This window comes from Mus caroli, chromosome 6 (assembly GCF_900094665.2).
Source record: "Mus caroli chromosome 6, CAROLI_EIJ_v1.1, whole genome shotgun sequence".
In the NCBI taxonomy this organism is placed as follows: Eukaryota; Metazoa; Chordata; class Mammalia; order Rodentia; family Muridae; genus Mus; species Mus caroli.
Genome location: NC_034575.1, coordinates 145,287,591 through 145,294,755, shown reverse-complemented (window position 1 = coordinate 145,294,755; position 7,165 = coordinate 145,287,591). Strand labels below are relative to the sequence as shown.

The 7,165-nt window shown below is 40.6% G+C and overlaps 1 protein-coding gene across 2 annotated transcripts in view; it reads right to left on the bottom strand.

Moving 5' to 3' along the window:
* Nucleotides 1-7,165, bottom strand: part of Ccdc91 (coiled-coil domain containing 91) — a 163,516-nt gene that overhangs the window by 102,475 nt on the left and 53,876 nt on the right. The gene's annotated exons all lie outside the window — the stretch shown is intronic.

The following is a 7,165-nucleotide window of genomic DNA, read 5'->3' as shown; positions in this document are numbered from 1 at the left end:
TACCCAAGGAGTTAAAGGGATCTGCACCCCTATAGGGGGAACAACATGATGAACTAACCAAACCAACATGATGTACTACCCCGGAGCTCTTGTCTCTAGCTGCATATGTACCAAAAGATGGCCTAGTCGGCCATCACTGGAAAGAGAGGCCCATTGGACTTGCAAACTTTATATGCCCCAATACAGGGGATGCCAGGGCCAAAAGAATGGAAATGGGTGGGTAGGGAAGGTGGGGGGGTATGGGGGACTTTTGGGATAGCATTGGAAATGTAATTGAGGAAAATATGTAATAAAAAACAAAACAAAACAAAAAAGCTTGTAGACAAAAGATTCTTTATAAATAAAATAAAAGTTTTAAAAACAAGAACATATAAAATATAAGACTAAAACAGGGGTGAGGTTGTGATGTCAGATACAATAAAAACATACTAGTTTCCAGTTATTTAAAAAAAACTAGATGATTACAAAATATACAAAACATAAAAAATATACAAAATAAAATAATGTACAAAAGATAAAAAGCTGTTTTCCTCATCGTACAGTATTGCCTTTAAACAGCAACAATTGCTGAGTTAGAAAAAGATACTGGCAAACACACCACAGATAAAGCCTAATATTCCTAATATATAAAGAAGTTAAAACTGGGCAAAAACTTTCAAAGATTCTTTAAAGTATAGACTGAGCAAATGAGATGAAACACAACAGTTGACTTTAGAGCTGTTGGCAAATACTAGGCAGGAGAAAGAAGCAGAGACTGATGGGCAGACAGGAGGGAATTCTGTGGGAAGACAGGAGGAGGATGTGGGTCTTGTCACTCAGCATTGGCTTTAGGGACTTTTGAACCTCAGTAACACTTCACACACTCAGTATAAAAAATATGTAATTAATTAGCAGGAAATAGGGACATTGAACTCTAAAACAGAGTGCAAAGAGCAAAAGGTAAACTAACCAGCTGAATGAGTGTCCTGGTTTCCTCTGATGCTGTGATAAACCCCATGACCAAAAGCAACCTGGGGAGGAAAGGGTTGCTTGGGTTACAGGCCACAGTCCAGGATGCCAAGGCAGGATCTCAAGACAGGAACCACAGGCAGGGACTGAAGCAAGGCCATGAAGAACTGGAGAACACTGCTCACTGACTTGCCCTACCTCAGGCTTCATCAGTTTAGGGCACCTACTCAGAAATGGTACAACCCACAATGGGCTAGACCCTCCCTCAGACACACCCACAAGAGAATCTGATGCAGAGAATTTCCCATCTGAGGTTTCCTTTACCCAAGTGTCTCAAGTTGAGAGCTGAAGGTGAATAGGACAACCTCAATATACCCTGAGGTAGGAGCAGAGCTACATACTGCACTGAGACACAGTCCTGACACCATATACCTTCAGTGTAAAAAAGTCACAATAAATAAATGCTGAGACAGAAAAGCAAAGGCAGATGGGGAAGGAAAGAGGTAGAAGGATAATAGAGAACCAACCTAGCCTGGTCACCGTGGGAGAGCAATAGGCATGAATGCTAGTTACTTGCTCTTTCTCTCCATGTGAGATACCAGGCATCAAGCAGAAGCTGACCTGGAAAGGCAGCTGAGAAAGGAGCATAGCAGAAGAACAGCGCTGGAAGAATGTGAGCTGGGGAGAGCACCCTGCAGATCCAGGGCTCTGTCTGAGAAACTAATTTCATGCCATCCGGAAAAAAATATGGAAATTTTCTATTAGCTAATATGGGACTGTGAGCAGGCAAGATAATTTATTGAAAAGGCATCGCTGTGGGGGAGTTCTGCTAGTTTGTAGGCTTCTCCATAATCCACCCAAGAGAAGACAGCAACCCAAATCAGCATTGTAAGAGGAGAGCTTCTGAGAAGTGCAACAGTCAAACTTCAAAGGCTGGTGAACAACGTTTCTGGATGGACTGAATGCACACTGAGAAATAGAACCACCAGGAATGACTCCATGGACCCAAGCAGTGGCTTAGGACAGTGTTTACCTAGCATATGTAAGGTCTGAGGTTCAAGCCCTGTACTGGAACGAAGCAGTATTGTACTCATGTGAATGGAAAGAAGCAGCCAGCGGGGGCAGCCGGCCATGTGAAGAAAAAAAGTCAAGATGGGGACTCTGCAATCTTTTGTCTCCAACTTGACACTGGACACAACCTCAAAACTGCTATACAAGATTTGCTCAGAAAGACAGAGAGACACTTGGCAAGAATTTCAAAGTTTCTCTCTAGCAATTTAAAGCTGTTCTCTGTTCTCTATGCAAGCCACATAGTTCATGTACAAAGAATCAGGCTATTTGTGTGTGAGCAGGAGGCCCTTGAGGCTTAGAAGCCAGTCACACACCCAAGAGTGAGCGTCTTGGAACAATTTACTTACACAAGTATTGGTGTATCTCCAGAAAAGACATAGGAAAAAGAGCCTAACTCAGAAAAGCTAAAGCTGGCTTCACTGGATGCATTGTAACTCAATCACAACCCAGGTTCTGCATGGGATTTACTCACAGAGGTCATTTTTACCATTGGAAGCATCATTCCTATAACAAAGATATGGGGGAGTGAATCTAAAAGTTATCCAGCAACCCTGTATGGCTTTACAGAAAGGACTGATTTTGAATGTCTGACAGCCAAGAAGGACGGTGAGTGGACTCAGGTTATGAGAACGTAAAGAAGCTAGATATTTAAATCTATTTATAATGGTGATCCCCAAATAATAACAGAACACACCATCTAATTATTTCTCCTAAAAGACATCCTCTAACTGCTTTCAATTGTCTTTCCTGTATAAGTTTTCTGCATAAGTTTCTTGAAATATCTCTTTAAAAGAAATACATTTGGAGATTTACTGCCTCAAAAAACTTATATATATATAATATATATATATATATATTTATTATATATCCCTACACTCAATTCTATCTTCCTAACAACACAACTAAGCTGGTGAATAAAAGTCTGAATAGGGTAGAGTGTGTAGTATTTCAGACCAATCTGTGGGTCATGACCCTTTTGGGGGTTGTTTATCAAATATCCTGCACATCAGATATTTACATTGTAATTCATAACAGTAGCAAAAGTATAGGTATGAAGTAACAATGAAAATAATGTAATAGTTGGAGGTCACCACAACATGAGGAACTGTATTCAAGGGTCATAGCACTGGGAAGGTTGTGAACTGCTGGTGTAGATGAGAGTGTAGAAATGACCATACAAATACATCTGTGTATCTATGGGTGTGCATGTTTGTATGTATATATATATGTGTGTGTGTGTATATATATATATATATATATATATATATATTACAAAAATATAAGCACACACACATATATATGTGCTCAAAGAGTTAGCAAAGAAGAGAGCTTTTCCATCCAGCATCACAAAGGTTTATAGAGAGAAAGAAAACAGAAGCTCTTACAGTCATTGATCAAGCAATATTCTACCAATGTACCTAAGACCTGTCTGTAGCTGGAAGTGTATCATATAACAGACAACTGTTCTAGATGTTTTTAGTACAGTGATTCTCGACCTGTGCCATGATACCCTTGGGGGTCACATATCAGATATCCTGAATATCAAATATTTACACTATAATTCACAACAGTAGCAAAATTACAATTAGGAAGTAGAAGCAAAAATAATTTCATGGGGTGGGTGAGGTCACCACATCATGAGGACCTGTGTTAAAGGGCCACAGCGTTAGAAAGGAGGAGAGCCACTGCTCTATTAAATAGAGGTTTGCTGTAGAGAAACTTCTCGTTATACAATCAATCGAAGAGCTGAAAGGGAGGTGAAGGCAGCCATGACTGTGGAAGCTTTTAGATTTCTCTCCTATAGCTATGACTGGAATCAGAGAGTTCCTACTGACACCCAGGGACTAGGAAACACACAGGACAACCTGATTATTATCCAATGTGTGCCAGGCCAGATACTTCATGAATTCTTGTGAGAGTCTACGACCAGCAATTAACTTCTCTTTACAGGAACCTACTACTTCATATGCAAGCCCAAGAGCTCTTGAGGTGTCATGTGTGGCAATTTGCTAAAGACGGTGAGTGAAAAGGCTCAGCAGATAAAAAAGCCTGCCTAAGTGTGATGAGCTGAGTTTGATAGTACAAGGAAAGAACTGGCTCTCACAAGCTATCCTCTGACACCCATATGCACTATGGCGTGTGCACATAGAAACAAGCACATATAATAAATAAATATATAAATAAATAAGATGTCAGAGATAGAGGATAAAGATAGACAGACAGACAGACAGATGATGGATGATAGATGACCGATAATAGAGATAATAGATGATAGGTAAGACAACAGATATATGTAGATTGACAGGCAGACAGACAGACAGATGATGGATGATAGATGACCGATAATAGAGATAATAGATGATAGGTAAGACAACAGATATATGTAGATTGACAGGCAGACAGACAGACAGATGATAGGTGATAGGTAGATTATAGATAGATGATAGGCAGGTAGATAAATAGAAAGATATGTAGGTAATAGACAGACAGATGATACATGGATGACATGATAGATGTAAAAAAGTGAGAGAAAGAAACCCTCTAAAAGACAGTGAAGTGAAAACTTAAGGGTCCTTTGGAAAGTCAGTTGTGTTAGATGGTGTTTTCCTGGGGCAAACACATGGAGTGTTTGCTGCAGTTTCTTAATGCTTGCTTCTGTGGACTTGGCTAATTGGCAGAATGATGTCAGCTGAGACAGATGCACGTGCTAAGGAAAGACCCATGGAGGATATGTGATGTTTAGAGAAAGTATAAATAAAACTTGATGGACAATGATGGAAGCAGAGCGTGGCTTGCTTATAGAACTAGCTGTGCCACGCTTGTTGGTCTTATCTTCACTGATCTCTTTGCTGAGAGAGGCTCAACCAAGAATTTCTCCTGGCATTCCTCCGGGTCCCTCCTGCTGCTTGTGCCAAGGTTGAGGCCTGGCTGTCTCTGCTAGGTAGTGATTTATGCTGATTTATGTTGCTATCCTGACTGTACTGAACTGGACTGCTGGTGTATCCATACAGTGTTTGCAAGTGAATGGAGCTGTTGCTGCTGACTCCTGTGAACTACTGACCTGCCACTTTCCAGACAACACAGACAGGAATTGCTCCAAAGAACCATTTCTAAACAGGTCCATTTCCTCTGTATCCTGTCTCTTCCATTACCTCTGGTAGGTACTGGGCTAAAAGGGAGGTTAAAGTATTTAAGAACCATCATTAAAAGAAGGACTGGAGCATATAAAGTTTGCAAGTCCAATGGGCCTCTCTTTCCAGTGATGGCCGACTAGGCTATCTTTTGATACATATGCAGCTAGAGTCAAGAGCTCCTGGGGTACTGGTTAGTTCATAATGTTGTTTCACCTATAGGGTTGCAGATCTCTTTAGCTCCTTGGGTACAGGGGAACGCCAGGGCCAAAAAGTGGGAGTGGGTGGGTAGGGAGTGGGGGGGGGGAGGGTATAGGGGACTTTGGGATAGCATTGGAAATGTAAATGAGGAAAATACCTAATAAAATATTTTAAAAAAGGACTAGAAAAAATTAAAGTTATAAGATAGCTCTAAGACAGTTCTTCAAGAATAGAAGAAAGGGAGTAGTAGAGTAGAGGAGCAGGGGGTGGGGGTGGGTACAAAGAAGTAAGGTATGTGTAGTGTTAAGTACAACTCAGCTAACAGTGCAAAATTTAACAGGGAAATCAGGGACAAGAGGCAGCAAGAGCCACCTCTAGACTGTGCACACAAGGAGGCTAGGAGGTAGGCATTGGGGACATGAGCATGGGGGATGGACATAGGGGAATGGAAATGGGGAGGTTCAATGGAAAGGAGACGCTGAGTAGACTTGTGACTACAGAAAAGTGATGTGCACTTGTAGAAATGGAGAACATTCCAGAAGGGGAGAAAGCCAGAACAAGAAACCAGATGCAACAAGATGTCAAGACTGTGCTGGGGGCCTAAATGCACATATCTAAGCCATCAGAACAACAAGTGTGACACTGAGTGCACCCCTCACACCAGAAAACACAAATGTATAAATAAAGCAGATTTGAAGGCAAAAAAGTCCAGGGCATTCATACTACAAGCCGTTGGATGGGAACTTGACTAGCAGAGATCAAAACAAGGGGACTAAGGTGAGAAAAAGAAATACAGATGACACTATCAACAGGCTGCGCTATGTGTCTGCTAACTGTAAACAGCTGACCTAACCAAAAGACGAACTGATACAGTAACAACACCACACCAAAAACTGACTCCATTGCTAAAGAAAGCAAACACTGGTCTGCTGCCCACAGGAAGCCAGTGTTGTGTAGAATGCACAGGGGGCTTGATTACTATGGGGAGGAGAAGCTTTGAGGGTCAGTCATGTAACAATATATTTTGAAACTTTTTTCCAATTTGAAAACATTAATTAATTAACATCCACTGTGTAAGGACTCACATAGAAATGTTAATACTACTTACCAAATAAGAAGAGCTACCACTATGAGTTACAGGCTTGCAAAATACAGCCTTAATTAGCGTAAAGGCAACTGACATGTATCTCTGAAAGTGAATTTCCTGTAAATCTTAGCACTTAAGTAAAACACAATTATAAAATTAAAATTCTAAAACAAAAGCTGAAATTTCTTTAAACGATACATGTAAGAGATGCACATTGACCTTTAAAATGTAAATGTACGTATAAATTTCAATCCACACAGAAAGGCTTATAGCAGAGTGGGCTACTTAAGTTGTTATACTACAAAAAAGTCTTATCTGGCATTTTTAACAGGCAGAAAATGAACAGCTTTCCTAAATAAATATGACCAGTTAAATTTCTGTACTTTCAAACTCTGAGTATGTATCCATTTAGGAAAATTAAAATTAAGTTGTCCAGAAAACTAAAATTAGGTTATAGAAGACAAGAACTCTGTTCACAACATGGTGTCCTTCTCACCACAGAACACAGGAACTTTGATCACACCGTGGTGTCGTCACTACAGAAGACAGAAATTGCACTCACACCAAGGTGTCCTCCTCACTATGGAAGAAAGTGTGTTCACACCATGGTGTTCTCCACACTACAGAACATGGGAACTTCATTCACACCAAGGTGTCCTCCTCCATACAGAACACAGGAACTTCATTCACACCAAGGTATCCTCCTCCATACAGAACACAGGAACTT